The sequence below is a fragment of the Rattus norvegicus genome, chromosome 7 (genome assembly GCF_021556685.1).
Source record: "Rattus norvegicus strain SHRSP/BbbUtx chromosome 7, alternate assembly SHRSP_T2T, whole genome shotgun sequence".
NCBI classification, from domain to species: domain Eukaryota; kingdom Metazoa; phylum Chordata; class Mammalia; order Rodentia; family Muridae; genus Rattus; species Rattus norvegicus.
The window spans coordinates 72,368,809-72,385,977 of record NC_141540.1 but is presented as its reverse complement, the minus strand read 5'-3'; the positions used below and the strand labels follow the sequence as shown (position 1 = coordinate 72,385,977).

General features: G+C 44.1%; 1 non-coding gene across 1 annotated transcript; it reads left to right on the top strand.

The window, feature by feature from the left end:
* The first annotated feature begins 12,946 nt into the window (after positions 1–12,946).
* LOC120093981 (small nucleolar RNA SNORA17) lies at positions 12,947–13,077 on the top strand. Its single transcript, XR_015626257.1, has one exon. It is a non-coding gene; the product is annotated as a small nucleolar RNA SNORA17 (small nucleolar RNA).
* Positions 13,078–17,169: the final 4,092 nt, after the last annotated feature.

Genomic DNA, 17,169 nt, shown 5'->3' with positions numbered 1-17,169 from the left:
AAGAGATAAGCTGAGCAGTTTGAATTAATTAGAAACGTACAACTAAAACCTGGTTTAAGAGTAATGCCTTTTCTGACTGGACTGTAGTTTTCATTTGCTCTTCAGACGTGTGCGTAGAGATGAGACCAGCATGCTTGGGGCTCACAGGAAGAGAAGTGCCTTGGTCAAAGATTTTTTTTAAAAAAGATTTGTTTATTTACTTCATGTTTGAGAACACTGTCACTGTCTTCAGACACACCAGAAGAGGGCATCTGATCCCATTACAGATGGTTGTGAGCCACCATGTGGTTGCTGGGAACTGAACTGAGGACCTCTGGAAGAGCAGCCAGTGCTCTTAACCACTGAGCCTTGATCAAAGATTCTTTCCCCTACTGCCCCATGCCTAATAGTTTCTTTTCCGAGCTCCATGCATTTCTTTAAATTGGGGTTTGGCCAAGAAGCCCCAGTTGGGTGGCAGTAGACATACTTCCTGGCCAGTGACTCCCAGGGTGGGAAGGTGGAGAACAGGCAGCCGTGCGCACAGAGCAGTGTGACCTTTGCTCTATGCTCTCCAGGGAACTGGACACCAGCTTCTGTCATAGAGGCTCTTATCTTTGGTTCCCACTCTTGGAATTTCTCCTGCTCTGGTTTGCCAAAGGGAGTCCTTGAGATTGCATTTAGATTTTGGAAAAACAGCAGGAAAAGTTCTGTGGATGAGCTGGGGACTATGTCATCCTTTGAAAATGAGTTTTTATTTTTTGAGGCAGTATGTACAGACCCAGAGGCATTTTACTCTGGTAGATTTTTATCTTGTTTTAAAATAAATAGAAAGGGACACTTGAGTATTTTTATCAAATTATTGATCTAAAACAAAGCCCATGGTAACAAAATGCTTCTTTTTCCCAATAATGTTCTATTATCAGCATTTCATTGATATCCTAAAAGCAAACTGTATCTCTCCTGATTTTTATGTGATAGAAAATTATTATTTGCAACGTCGCTGCATCTGTTTTAGATGTGAAGATTTGTTTGGATCTGGACTTAAATCTTTTGGCAAATGGGATTTTGTATTCAGACAAGTGACTGACTTAGTAACTAAATGTAATTCTTCAAATATTTCAATACTTCTTTTGGCCAAATGTTCAAGCTGTCAATATCCCCGCCTTCATGTGTTCACAGTGTAATTGCTTTTAGGATAATGAATTTTACATTACGATAGAGGGGATCCCCATTTGGTTGATCACAGTAAAGTATGAAACTTGGCTACTGGAAATCTTCCTAGGAAGACCCCCCCCCCCCCAGCCTTTTAAGTCAGTGGTTTTCAACCCTCTAACACTGTGACCCTTTAATACAGCTCCTCATGTTGTGGTGACCCCCCACCCATAAAATTATTTCATTGCTGCTTAGGTGTAATTTTGCTACTGTGATGAATTATAATGTAAATGTCTGTGTTTTCTGATGGTCTTAGGCAACCACCATGAGTGGGTTGTTTGACCCCTGAAGGGGTCACAGGCTACAGGTTGAGAAACACTGATATAGCTCTGAAATTTTTTTTTAACTCTGAAATTTTTTAAAAATGATTTATTTAATGTATATGAGTACACTGTAGCTATCCTCAGACACACCAGAAGAGGGCATCAGATCCCATTACAGATGGTTGTGAGCCATCATGTGGTTGCTGGGAATTGAACTCAGGACCGTTGGAAGAGCAGTCAGTGATCTTAACCACTGAGCCATCTCTCCAGCCCAAGCTCTGAAATTTTTATTGCTCAGATATTGTTATGGATTTTATCCAATTGTCTGTGGCCAAATTCTGGGGGAATGTTCTAATTGCCATAAAACTTCTAAACAATTTCCAAAGTTTAAATGATTATAAGGCCTTTTTTTATTTTTTAAAACTGTGGTAATAGTTGGCATTTAAATTTTATTTTGTTGTTATTATATTGTTATTATTATTATTGATGGTATTTAACTGTGTGGCCCATGCTGGCTTTGAACTTGTGGTCCTTCTGTCCCAGATTCCAGAGTGCTGGGATTAGAGGCATGTATCAGCACACCCAGTTCTGGGTTCTACTTTTTGGATGATTTGATATCAAAGTTCATGTATTTAAGAGAGAAAAGAGACACAAAACACTCTGCATTATCCCATCTTTGTTTTTGTGAAACAAGGTTTCACTGTGTAGCCTTGGCTGGCCTAGAACCCACTCTGTAGACCAGGCTGGCTTCCAACTCAGGTCTACCTGCCTCTGCCTTCCATGTGCTGGGATCACAGGCATGAGTCAAGATGCCTGGCGAGCAATCCACTTTTAAATGTACACTGGTGTTACATGAATTTTAATGTCGAGTGCCCTGTCTCCACATCTCTTCTCATGTTGCAACATCAACATTTTGTGCCCGGTATGCACGGTGCTCACTTCTCCACCTTCCCAGCTCCCGGAGACCACTATTCTGCTCTCTCTATGATTTCTGACTAAGTATATCACACAGTGGAATTATAGGACATTTGCCATTTACTTACTGGCTTACTTCACTTAACACAGTGTCCCCAAGGTTCATCCATGCAGTAGCACATCTCAGCCAAGCCTTCTTGGTGTGTGTGTGTGTGTGTGTGTGTGTGTGTGTGTGTGTGTGTGTGATAGTCTCTTAAGAAGACCCACCCTAAATCTGGGTCACACCTTCTGGTGGCATGTGAGAGGACAAGGAAGAAGGACCGGCTTTGTGCCTACTTGCCCTCCCTCTGATTGGTAAGCTTGCCTTTCTTGTGGCTGTGCTCAGTATTCAATGCAACGTTTTCAAGATTCCAGTGTACACTGAAGGCCAGCAGCTCTCCAGAGTCCTCCAGGACTCCAGCATCAGGCTGAGACTTCTGAGATATCCAGCCACATGGACCGGTACTCATCACTGGACTGCCTGGACCACAGCCTATAAGTCAGTTCAACAAATCCTCTTGTTTGTTTTCCAAGAGGGTTTTTCTGTGACACCAGGCTGGCCTTGAACTCGGCTTTCTACCTGCCTTTGCCTCCAGTGCAGAGATTAAAGGTGTGAGCTATCACCACCCAGTTCAGTAGCTTACTCAAGGTGGCCTGGATGTTGAGGTGAGTTTCTGTACTACATCGTTAGATCATGAGAAACCTCTGGGGATCAAAAAACTTAATCCATAAACCATATGTATATATAAATAATATATATAATATATATAAATAATAACAAAATATATATAAATGATATATTTATGGACCTAAATATCACCTTCCAAACCCCTACAATGTGGTACACAGTGTTCTGTTTTGGAGCCAATGACTGCTTCGGTCTTTGTGGCTTGTCTCTGCTGGCACAGGTTGGTTCTGCAGCCTTCAGCAGTGCAGCAGCCAATGAGTGGGCAGTGCAGCTGGGTCTCAATAGCACCTGATTTTTGGACTCTAAAACTTGAATTTCACACCATTTTCACATATCATAAAGTGTTATCCTTCTTGATTTTTTCCCCATCATTAAAAAATGTGAAAAACTGCACGTACCTTGTAGGCTGGACCAAAATAAATGCTGGGCCAGATTCAGCTCATAAACCATGGCTGCTGACCATGTCTTATTAAATGTTGACCATAAACAGCATGGCATAGCTATAATATACATGCTGTAAGTGGGGTCTGTAGAGTGTTAGTTTTTCTAATAATCTTTACCAATTGGATAATATCCCACCCGAAGGTTAGTCTCTACCCTTCCCTCCTTCCTTCCCTCCCCCTCCCTCCCTCCCTCCTTCCTCCCTCTCCTTCTCTTCCTTCCTTTCTTCTTCCCAGCTCTTAACTAATGATGGGTTCATAATATGTAATAGAACACTATACTTTCTCATGCTTTTCGGGGTATATTTTAAATACCACACAAACCATAGAAAAGTTTCCACAGTTTTAAGCACATTGTTTTAAAATCATTTGGTGATATAAGCAACTAATTACTTTAGACCCCTCCATAAAAATCATTTTGTTTGGGTTAACGTTGAATTCCACTAATTGCTCTTGCACATACTTGGAGGTGAAAGGAGCTGTTTCCGAATTACAGCAGGTGAATCAGTGTGTGTGGGAACTTTGCCACTTGACGTGCAGTCGAGACTTAGCTGCTTGCTGATAAGGATGGCTGTGTGAGCATGTGCATCAACACGCATGTTCTCCAGGCAAGAACCATGTGAGAGCATGTATATACATCAACATGCATGTTCTCCAGGGCAAGGATCCGCAAGGCCCAGAAGCGATTCAAAGGATTTCAAATCCTCAGTGTGGCACATAACTAATAACTCTCTGAATTTAAATAAAACGAGACTCATAAAAATTCATATACATTTCCAGCAGATTACATTTTACGCTACAATAAAATACTTTCCTAATAGAGGCTTTTTGCTTGAGTGGGTCTAGGTAGACTATGACCCAAATAATGTTCCTTGGCGCAGGATCTGCAGTCAGTAAGGATCTGATCTGCCCCAGATGTTAGTTTGAGCCTCTTACGTTTCCCCCTGTTTAAAAATTTGAAATGTATTTAAATAATGGGCAATTAAAACATCTCAGAATGAATCAGTTTGCATATGACCAAGGCATTAATGCCCAAAGGGCTGTATAAAAGGACCTACACATTCATGGATGACAAACGGATGCATGGTTATATGTTTACAAAAGCCTAAATCACCAGCCTGGCCATGCCTAACCCGAAGTCACAACATCGACGAGCAATGAGGCTTTCTATGAGAAAATATCGTTCCAGCGTCAGAATGTCACCTTGCTGTCTGATGATCCCACCGATGACTGTGAACAGAGCCTGAGAAATTGTGTCGTGACTGAAAAGATGTGTGGTAAACCCTGGTCACTACCTAAGCCACAACGTCCATTGCACATCCAGCTACCACAAAGATGTCTCCTTGCTGTGGTCACTCACTCCATCCCCACCCCCAACACACAGTTACTATGTGGCCAGCACATTACAGTTCGTTTATACAATTAATCACTGAGCAAAGTGGGGCCATTCCTCCATTAAGATGTTTTCTGTAATAACACAACAACTTGTATCAAGAGTTAATATTTCTCCTCTTTTCATTTATGGCTAAATTAAAAACGAGTCTAGCACCTGGGTTCCATTTTACTCTCAGTTTTCTGATTCTGTGTTGGGAATCTGACTCGGAGAAAACTTCTTGTCAAGGAAGAATTATGCTTCTTTTCTGGCTAACATTTAACTCTTAAAAACCGGAAAGAGTTTTTGGCCTCATGTCTGGTCTAAAGATGAAACCCATTAGCAATGTAAAAAAAATGAACCAAATAAGTTATTCAGTCTAAAAGTACTTTGGGGACTTTTGGAGATGGAGATTAGATTTGATTAGACGAAAGTTCTAGCAGCTTGCTTGACTCGATGAGAAAGTCGAGAGCGATTCCTTCTGGTGCCAACGGAAGCGATTATGATCCTGCCCACCTATGCTCAGACTTTGTTCTCAGTACTTCAACGCGGCGTCTCATTCCACTTGGTGAGGCTTCTGCCTCCTTCCACGAGAGGGGGAAGTTTATTACCCTGTAACTTGCTGTTTCAATATTCTAAGTTGAGGATAGAATCGTTACAGCAAGATGGTTTTAAGAGGAAAGAGGACTTCACATCTAAGAAGTGTCTCTCATTCCGAAGACAGTCTCTGTGAGGCAGCCAGCAGCCAGCTAATGTTTTGAGACTCTGCGTTACTCTTAAGTGACCATGTCCATCACTCATTATTTTTTGGTCTTTTAAAAGCAACTCAGGAACATTGCTTAGAAATTTTATGTTAATTAGAACATTCTACAAGGCTTTCGCCATGGACGTTGAATAAAATCCCTAAAAATATCAGAGCATTGAAAAATTCAGATCTGGGTCATCTTTCACGTATTTACTTTGCTTTCCTGAAGGTGTGGCCTCAACATGGAGTCCTGGCTAGCCTCTCAGCTTCAAACCCCATTGGTTACCACCGTGACGCTGCTGCTCTTCTGAAGGTGGGTGCCATGTTAAACTCTGCCACTAGAGGGTGCTCGAGGGATGTTGGGCAGAATTTTTCTTCCTGGTTCTGGTGTGCTCTCTAGGAAGGCTCCCAGTTATTCAGTGGCTTCTTTCTGTCTCACTTCTGTAGTTTTCAGTTTCCACCAAATGTGGCTCCTCCACTGCCCTGCTCCTTTAGGGAAGCGGCTAGCTTCTTTGTGTGAGTTTCTCTCGTGCAGACATCTGACTGTATCCAGCTTCCAGCAGCTTCCTTGGCAGCCCCTTGCATAGCTTTCTAGAGAGTTCCAAGGCGTAGGGTCTAACAGTGGAAGCCTCTCTCCGGTACATTAGAGGGTGGATTTCCAGAAACTTCTACAGCATAATAGCACCTCAACAACTATTAATTTGGCGAACCATGACTGTATTCTCTTTAACAAGGCCTTTCTCTCAGCCCCAGGAGGAGAAGAGCATTGTTTCAAACCAGGGGTAGCATTAGTGATTCCTGTATTCTTTTAGGGTCTTTTTTTAAAAAAATATTTTATGTATATGAGTATGCTGTCTTCAGACATACCAGAGAGGGCATCACATCCGCTTACAGATGGTTGTGAGCCACCACATGGTTGCTGAGAATTGAACTCAGCACCTCTGGAAGGGCAGTCAGTGCTCCTAACCGCTGAGTCATCTCTCAGAAAAAGCCTGAGTCTTTTTCTTTTAGTTAAATAAAAAAAAAAAAGAAGTGTGTTTTATTTGTGCGTGTTTGTGAGTGGATATGTGGAGGTCAGAGAAGAGCGTGTGGTTCTTGGTTCTCTTTGCCCACCGTGTGGGTCCAGGGAATGGAATTCAGGCTCTCCGGCTTCGCGGTAAGTACCTCTGCGTCTCCAGGCGCACCAGATTCTTTGTGCTGTTGGCTTGCCCAGGGAGTACAACTGGCTCAAGGCCTCAGGGTCACCGTTCTCCTATAGCGCTTCCCTCCGGGTATCTGCCTGCTCTTTTCTCTCCTCTCTCGAGGGGAGAGAAGCCCTTGAGGCCTTTGCTTGATCACTTTTACATTTTCAACCCTGATCTGTCGCTTACTACCCATATTTCTTTATTTAATTTTCCCCCTGAAAATTTTTACTTTCTATGATCCTCATAATTTATACTTTTATTTTGTTTCTCTCGTCACCTTCTGCCTAAAAATTTTGTTAAGTTCCACGAAGCAAGAATTAATGAAATGAATTAATTCAGCGCTTCATCCTCAGGAAGTAGTTAGGACGGTACAAGTGTATAGTGTGCCTCCCCTGGACTCTTAGGCTGAAGTTGATCCGTACTCCTTACTTCATTTTTACCTAACTCTTGTGTGTGTCTCTACGTATGTGACTAGAAATGAAGATGACAGAAGATGCCACCCTTGGCAGCCTCTACATGCTGAATAAAGCATTCCTGTTGCTGGCTCCCTTTAAGCAGTGTCCCCAGCTTTAAAAATGAGTGACTGTGGTGCATATTTATCACCTTTTGTTTCTATTCAAAGGACTTGTGAGTCAGTGACCTTATGACCTCTAACCCCAGCGAAGTGCCTGGAAAGCATCAGTCCTTCCTACCAATTCGTGAAGGGGAGTTTCTAGAAGGACCACAGGCTTCAGTGTTCCATATGTAGCAAGAGTATTACTTCTTGAACTTTAATTGGCAAGTGTATTCTTGTAGAGCATCTTGTGGTACAGGTGTCCATCTGTGGGTGAATAGATTTAGAAAATATGGTACATACACAGTGGAGTTTTATTTAGCCATAAAGAATAAAAACATGTCACTTGCAGGAAAATGGAAAAAAACCAGAGACTGCTGTCTGTGTTAAGTGAAATAAGCACACTTAGAAAAACAAGCTTTGTCTCATGTATGGGACTAAAACAAACAGAGAAACCGTGAAAGTATGAGGAGAACATAGGGAAGAAAAAAGGGACCAAGGGAGGTGAGTGAGGGTGATGGTAGTGAATATGATCAAAATACCCATGCATGCATTAAAATGCAATGACAAGCATACTATTTTATATGAGTAGCATGTTTTATTTTACATGTCTGCACGCCACATCTGCCTGGTGCTGGTGGAGGTCAGAAGAGAGCGTCTGATCCTTTGGAATTGGAGTTACAGATGGTTGTGAGCTGCCGTGTGGGTGCTGGGAATTGAATCCAGATCCTCTGGAAGAGCAGCCAGTGCTCTTAACTGCTGAGCCATCTCTCTAGCCCTGTATGTTAGCAAAAAGAGATGGAGCCCGGTAGACACTGGGGACAAGCCTTTGTTGGGAAGACTGGGATTTGGCTTTCAAGTTTTTCTGTTATGCTTTCCAGCCACCAGGAGACATGCCCTAGTTTCCACCATGATGCCTGTGTTGGAGGAGACCTGTACTGGCTGGTTTTGTGTGTCAACTTGACACAAGTTATTGTTATCTCAAAGAAAGGAGCCTCTTTTGAGCAAATGCCTCCATGAGACCCAGCTGTAAGGCATTTTCTCAATTATCGATCAAAGGGGAAGGGCCATTGTGGGTGGAGCCATCCCTGGGCTGGTGGTCTTGGGTTCTATAAGAAGGCAAACTGAGCAAGCCAGGGGAAGCAAGCCAGTAAGTAACATCCCTCCATGGCCTCTGCATCAGCTCCTGCTTCCTGACCTGCTTGAGTTCCAGTCCTGACTTCCTTTGGTGATGAACAGCAACGTGAAAGTGTAAGCTGAATAAACCCTTTCCTCCCCAACTTGCTTCTTGGTCATGATGTTTGTGCAGGAATAGAAACCACGACTAAGACAAACGGGTACAGCGGAATGTTGTTAGGAGTCATTTTATTGCAACATTCCTTTAGCAGAACAGCAGTATTTAGTTTTCCCCTAGGCTCATGGCCTACGCACTCCCAGGTTCTTGGTCATCTGAGCAGTGTCAGGCATGGGTTCCGTCTCGTGAAGGGGACCGTAAATCCAGTCAGAGAGTGGCTGGTTACTTCTACAGATTTTGTCACCTTTCCACCAATGTATCATGCAGGCAGGTCACCACTGAGGATTGAAGGGTTTATAGCTAGATTAGTGTTTACCTTTCTCTGATAGTGTGTGCAGTCCTGTTCCATACCATGAACACTCCTAGTCAGTAGGGGTGAAGGCTTTATAGAGGCACCAGCTTGGCTTCTCCATGTTTAATGAGTTGTGTAGATGTTGACTTCAGCAATAGGATCTTACCGTCAGTTTGTGAACAGCATTCCAGCCTGGGTTGGAGGCCCAGCATCTCTGACAAGCTCCTGGGAAGTGCAGTTGCTTCTGATGTAAGGACTGTGTGGAGGTTTGAATGAAAATGCCTCCCCATCCCCAGGTTCATAGGGAGTGAACTATTTGAAAAATTAAGATGTATACGGTTGAAGTAGATGTTGGAGAGGGGTGTCATGGGGTCAGGGGTTGAGGTTTCAAATGCTCAAGCCAGGACCAATCTTTCTTTCTCTTCTTATGTTGGAAGAGCCTGCTGTTAAGGTCAAAGTTACCATGTTCAGATAAGCTCTCCTAGTCTGGTGAAAAATGGAGGACTCTCATCCTCCTCTTTCCTGATCCTATATGGAGAGTGTCTCTAAGCACAGGTGCCTGACCTTATCTAGAGGATAATATTGCACAATTTCCTGCAAATGCTGCGTGACTTAGCACAGAGGTCCTGCTCAGCCCTTCCTGTGAATGATAATTAGGTTTAGCACTTTCCTACTGTAAACCCCCAAAACCTCTGAGCATAGTCATACAGTCTATGGCCAGATTACAGGTTAAACAGTCCCCCATCCCTTACCACCATAGAACCTGAACGCGCCTGGTAGGTTCTTATAATTCCTCTTCATGTAAAAGAAGTTTTCCCACCCTAGCCAATAGTGTATATTCACCCTGGAAACCCCACCCACTCCACAAGATCTATAGAACCCTTGTTCACTCCAGCAAAGTGGAGCTCATCCTGGAAGTCAATCATAGCTGTTCCAGCCCTAACCCCCACCCCCACCCCACTTCCTTTGCCCTTGTAGCCAACAGCCCTGGGGGAGAAGAGAGGGTCTCATTCCTGCTGCCTGCTACCTCTCCAGCACCATATCTACCTGCGTACTGCCACGCTTCCTGTCATGAATGGGATAAAGCTCTGAAACTGTAGGTCAGCCCCAGGTAAATAGTTTCCTCTCTAAGAGTTGCCATGGTCACGGTGCCTCTTTGCAATCAAAACACGGATAATGACAGGCCGTATTTTGAGCTACGCTGACTTTGGCTTAACTGCAGTACTCTATTAAGCAATTAACTTATATAAAGAATATATCACAAACTGCTCATAGCCCAGGGTCTTGATACTGGGCACTGTGATATAGCCTCTGTTAGGGTTTTGAATCTCTGCCCATGCCTGGACAGAACACATCCAGCCACCATGGTTCCTCGTGGAGAGGTTTAATGAGAGAAGAGTAGAAGAGTGGAAAGGCAGCTGGCCATCGGCATGTGTGTGTGTGTGTGGGGGGGGAAGGGGGCAGGAGCATCGAAGAACAAAGAGCAAGGGGGTGTGAGAAAGGAGGAAGAGAGAGTAAGAGGAGGAGGAGGAGCGGGCAAGCAGCCCCTTATGTAGTCAGGCACGGCTGGCTGTTGCTAGGCAACTGTGGGGCGGAGCATACCTGGCTGCTACCAGGTAGCTGTGGGGGTGGAGCTTAGACAGAATACCAACCGCCTCCTTCACAGGTATTGTTCTAGGTCAGCAGGTCTTCACCTGAGAAGTTTGTTCTGCAGAGTCCTGCTTTAAAGTCTCTGTTTATAAACTTTCTCCACATCTCATGCCAGCCTTTTCTGGTCTCTGTGGCTTCAAACTCCCTGTTGGAGTTAAAGAAAAACAAAACAGAACAAAACAAAGTCCGGAGGGTGGGACCTAGTCATTTCTCTTCTTAAAAATCTCCACAAGTGATTCCAATGTGCAGTCAGAATTGAGACTCCATGTTTTAAATAACAAAAATTTCATCTCGGTGTTGCTACGGTGATTTGTTCCTCCCAAAACAGTTCGGCAAAAGAGCCTGTTGCTAACCCTCGCGAACTAGGGAATTGGTAGCTGGCTTGTGCGGCGGGCGCCTGAGTTGTGCCTTTCTCAGCCTGGAGCTGTGTGCGGGCTGCAGATTGTATTCTATTTACTTGCCTGCTGTTCAAAGAGAAGAACTCTCTTACTTGAATCTCTCTTAGGATGAACCACTTCCCAATTGTGGGCTAATCTGAAGACAAGAAGTCCCATTAGGCAGAGGCACAGACACTGGGCTATGCCCTGTGCTATGAACAGACTAGCCTTTTCTGCTCTTGCAGTTTTGTGGGGGGTGTTTCCCTGCCTGACACAGGCCACCAACAGTGTTTTGCTTTTCTTTTTAAGAGCCAGTCAAAACAGGCTGGGGAGTCTGCAACAGACATCAGCCGGAGGAGGGACAGAGAGGCCAACTGCCATTTGGATTTAACAGGCTTTAAAAGGTTGCCAACTGAGAAAGGAGTTATGCCGGTGCCCAATTATCTATCTGCCTCCCCTGCTCCGCGGACTCTATGCTACCAGAGAGAAATAAATTATCCTAGGGCAGAGATTTGGAAACCTTTGGAACCATTTACAGACTCTTAGGTTAAATATGCTGAGTCGCGTCTTCAGTTACTGGAGGCACATGTTAGTATACTGAGCATTGGCCTAAAGTGCTTTTTAAGAAAGTGAAATGTACACATACAAGCTACTATTTTCCCCTTTGAGTCAGATGCATACATATTGTTCCTGAACATTTTCTCTCCAGGAGAAAATGAAAAACCATATTTAAAAATGAGGAGGAGGAGGAAGAAGAGGAAGAAGAAGAGGAGGAGGAGGAGGAGGAAGAGGAGGAAGAGGAGACATGGACTCTGAAATCCTGCCTAATCTGAACTGTGCTTGGAAAAATTGGCCGAGTGATTCTTTACAAAGAACAAATGTGGGTTAGAGGCTGATCCTACTCCAATAGGCCATCCCTCACGGCCTTGTGCTCACAACACACCTCCCCATATTGCTTTCCTCCTCCTTCTCCCTCTCCTCATGGTCTCTCCTCAGACCCCAAGCCCAGGAACCAAAGCCCTGCTTATCTCTGCTGGGCTACAGGCTGTCAGCATCTTTATTGACAAATAGTTTTAAATTAAGGAGCAAGGCTTGTACAATGAAAGCTGGCATACGTGAGGACTCACTCATTTTGAGTCAGCTAGATCTTGGGATATAGAATTTAGCATTACAATACATAGTGACAGACCAAACCTAACAATATGGAGTCATCATGTAACCAAGGAGAGAGAAACCCTAATTAGATATCATATGCTATCAAATAAAAACCCCGCTATCAGGAGTAGGTTGCATATTTTTGAATTATTGGTCGAAGGGGTCTTGTAGACCACACCCAAACACTATAGGCTACTGCCAGTGCTCTTAGTAACCATCCCTAACCTGCTGGTAAGACCTTATTGCTGAAGATACCACATATTTATGACATGGAGAATAAGGAGAAATTGGGCTGATGCTCAACTAGAAGATTCTCCCCATCAGCTAATGTGCAAGGTAGTTGAAGGCCCTGTCCATGGTACTGAAGGAAAATACCAGCAATATCACCCAATTACATAACAATATGATCTATGATAATGGTTTGTCAGCAAGATGTGCCCACATGTGCCATAGAGTGGCATGAATATTAGGTGGGTAACCACCTAGTTTTTGCTGGTATTTAGGGCCCCATTCCATGACATGGAACCCACACTTGATATATTGTTGAAACGGTGAAATATAAATTGTCTTTGATCTGAGTGTACTATTCAGACCTTGCTAACAGCATGGATCTGAGGAGTGAGTATTATAAGTAACATGAATGAATCTAGGGATTAAATCAGTGTCAGGGCCATTTGGACACATGAGGGAGGAAGATAGCTCCTGGGGAGTTCCTTTCTAGCGTTCTTGAAACTCTCTCTAAAGATTTCTTATGGATTCTTCTGTCATTTACAGCCTTCAAAAATCATCCTATCCCTACAGGCAGTACAGGTGTGGCTGCTGTGTCGCACGTGTGCTGTAGGTGGCAGGGAGGCAAGAGGCTCCGTCTATGCTCAGTGTTCTGACCTATGAACATCTGAATGATTAGTAGGCTAACATTCCCAGGGGTGGGGGTGAGGAGTAAGCCTGAAATGCTGACCAGTCTAGAGCCAGGCAGTCTGGATGGGATCTGAGAATGGGGAGCAAGCTGGAGACTAGAAGAACCCAACCTGGGGCTGTGGCCTCAGGCAGGAGTGAGCAGGAGACAGATGGCCCTTGTGAGGGGCCACTCTGGCAGTCCTGGTAAAGAGCTAGCTCAAGATGCCATGGGACTAGTGCCATGGGACATGGACAGGGAACTAGCCTGAGATCTGAGATGACCACCAGTACAGTGCCACACAGGACTGATGGTGGTGGAGCAGACCATGCCAGAGATGACCTATGCCTGGTGCCATAATGCTCGAGAAGTGCATAGCACTCCTGAGACCACTCCTGAGATGACCCCAGTCACTCAGAGATTCCGGGCACCACTAAGAGGAGCAAGTAAGCGATGGAGAAATGGAATAGAGAGAAACAGAAAGGGTGTGGGCACTCTGAAGACAGGCAGAACTGGAGGCTCGAGGGGAGTGAGGAACAACGTGATGTGAGTAGACAGTTATGCCACCTGGGACCATGGTGGGGTCCTGGCCTGTGCTGCTACTGGTGGACAATCTAAGCCCATGGCCCTATAGCAGCAAGGGTCTGTTACCATCAAAGGCCAGGCAAGCATCCCTGGTCTGGGCTGCCACCTAGGGACATGTTGATATCTGACGCCTGTGGAGAGGAGGGCCCCACCCTTCACATGGGCATTGTGGGAAAGTTGGCCCTGGAGGTGGGAGAGCAAGAGAGCTGATCTGCTGGAGGTCAGTTCTACAGATCCCAAACAATAGGATCTCCATGACACAAGGCAACAATAGGATATCTAAGAGGAGTCCCAGTGAGGTTCCAGTATTGATAGAGTAGCAGAAGCCAGACCCAATGAGTCATTGCAATGACCCTGTGAGGACAAAGGGTGTACTGTGGGCCACACTGTGACACTCTATGACTTCTACAATAAGATTTTCTTTTCTCTGTTTGGGCAGAGGTTGTAAGGGTGGAGGATGGGTACAGGGTTGGGGGAAGGAGATGAATGGGATGGGGTACATGATGTGAAATTCACAAAGATCCAATAAAAAGTTAAAAAGTCATATCACCTGAACAGATATTCTTTCAGGCAGATACAAAAATGGCCAAAAGAGGGTTGGGGGGATGGCTCATGAGTCACAGAGAACTTGCTTAGCGTGTGAGAAGCCTGGCTTTGAGTTCTACTATTGCACAAAATCATAAATGGGTTGGGGCGGTATGCATCTGCGATCCTAGAATTAGGGGGTAGAGGCACCAAACTAGATAAGATGGATGAAGCAAAGAAGTGCAGGCCGACAGGAACCAGATGTAGATCTCTCCTGAGAGACACACCCAGAATACAGCAAATACATAGGTGAATGCCAGCAGCAAACCACTGAACTGAGAACAGGACCCCCGTTGAGGGAATCAAAGAAAGGACTGGAAGAGCTTGAAGGGGCTCGAGACCCCTTATGAACAACAATGCCAACCAACCAGAGTTTCCAGGGACTAAGCCACTACCCAAAGACTATACATGGACTGACCCTGGGTCCAACCTCATAGGTAGCAATGAATAGTCTTGTAAGAGCACCAGTGGAAGGGGAAGCCCTTGGTCCTGCCAAGACTGAAACCCCAGTGAACGAGATTGTTGGGGGGAGGGTGGTAATGGGGGGAGGATGGAGAGGGGAACACCAATATAGAAGGGGAGGAGGAAGGGTTAGGGGGATGTTGGCCTGGAAACTGGGAAAGGGAATAACAATTGAAATGTAAGTGAGAAATACCCAATTTTAATAAAGATGGAGGAAAAAAATTTAACTATAAAAAAAAAAAGAAGTTGAAAATCACCCTTGGCTATGCATTCAATTTGAAGTCAACCTGAAATATATGAGACCCTGCATTTAATAAAACAAAGTAAAACAAACAAAATGGGCAGATGTTAAATATCATCAGTCATCAGCACCGTTCACTTTGTGATATCAGCTCATGTTAGGAAGACGAGGTGTCTGGAGAAAGAAGGGGCTTAAGTTCTTCCCTAGTGGAAGTGTACTTTGGGATTGCTATCCTGGGAATGGTGAATGCCTAAGAGTGAGTCAGCGCTCGTGCTGTAGGTGGGGCTGCGTGTCTGTGATTTAACACTTGGGAGGTCCATGAGGAAGATCCTGAATTGGGGCCTATGTTGGTGTTGGCTACAGTGAGACCCTGTCTCTATAGAAATACAAAGCACAACAAAACAAACCATGGGATGTGACAAAGATTGGGCTCAAATCGCAGACTATCAAAGGAAATTACACTTCCGGATAAAGAAGTTGGCTCCCTCAACCCTTCCCCGTGGTGCTATATGGGTTGCTTGAAGGGGTTGTTTTCTCACAGAAGATTGGGGGAATGTTCTAACCTCTGGCTGATGAGACCTCTGCCTCTCTGCCTCAGGAACAAAACTGTTCAAAGCTAGATTTTACTCCTTTAATAAAATCAAAGGTTCGTCTTAACCCCTTGAAAAAAATTTAAGATAGTATTGGTTGTCTATGCTGAAAACAACATAAACAAGGTTGGTTTACATAACAGCGAGAAAGACACGGAGAGCAGAACGTTTCCAGCAAACATGTTTGTAGACAATGAACACATTGCTCCCAACGTGAATGGCCTCCTAGTCCCCTTTGCTGTCTGCCAGACCCCACATTCCAATTATTTTCTGTTCCATAGGTGATCTTGTTTCTGTCTGTCTAACCTGAGTGCCAGGAGTGTGATGAGAAGCAGTTGTCATGTATGATGTAGGATTAGAAGTAGAGAGTGATGTCCTGTCCCCTTCTCAGCACATGGCCGTGGCTCCTTGGCTACGCCAGTGACAATGACAGTTTACTCCCTGGCAGACGACACAGACCATCGTATCCATAACTTCTCAGTTCTTTTTTTTTTCTCATAAAATATACTTTGGTCATGTTTTTCCTCCCACCCCCAGTAGATCCTTCCCACCTTCCTGACTACTCAACTTTATATATCCTCTTTCTCCCTCAAGGCAGCGAGGTGGGAATTTCTTATCTACATAGCACTGGAAGTTGCCTTACCCCGCTATGCACTGTTTTCTTGAGAATGCCAAGAGGTTCAACAGTAGTCACTGTGGGCACCTTTACAGGACCTGTGTCATTTTAATTCGCTGTTTTGCTGCTGTGTGGATAAAGCACCATAGGGAAAAGTCCTTTAGTTATAGGAAATGGAAATTTAAGCTATAACTTAATAAAGGTCACATTAATTTTAAGAATGAATTAATTCTAATTTATAAATTAACACATTTAGGGATAAAATTAATTTCAAGGATAAAAAGTTAAATATGCTAATTTTAAATAAAAGCACAGAATACATATTAAAATGAACCTCTATACATAGATCACCCAGATTTAATAAATATACAGATTTGGCCAATTTTGTCTCATTTCTTTCCTTTATTGCACTTTTTTTTGTGGCCAAAATACTTTAAAGTGAATTTCTGAAGTCAGGCCATTTCACTATAATTACTTCCTTTCTCATCGCTCATAAGTTTTTTCCCCCTAAATGTAACCATCAACAAAGTGAGTCACAGTTACTAATTATCCTCCACTACCCAGTCTGTATTCACAGGGCCCCCACACCTTTTAGAGTCAATTCATTCGGAACAGGATGCGAACATTGTATTTCATTGTCTATCCTTTAAGTTTCTTTTAATCAGTAGTGATTTCTCCTGGAGGGCATTGTTACATATGTAGATGCCCTTCCACTCCGGTATATAAAAGTCCGGGCATTATGGCTGATTAGTTTTGCTTTGTTTTGTTTTTGTTTTTGGCCAGGGAGTCTCTCCGAGTTTATACCCCATCTCCTTTGGCACAAGCTCATGAATTTTGAAAATTGTCTTTCAAAAAAGAGACTCCAGATTCCTCTCGATGCATTTTCTGTCCCTGACTTGGGACTCTTTCTTTTTAGTGTGAGATACCCACAGTTGGTACTAGTGGGGTCCCAGGGATGTAGTGTGGGATATGAGAAAAGAGCGCAGCTTTGCAAGCAACACAACCCGTGTTCCAATCTTCACACTGCCTATCGTGTT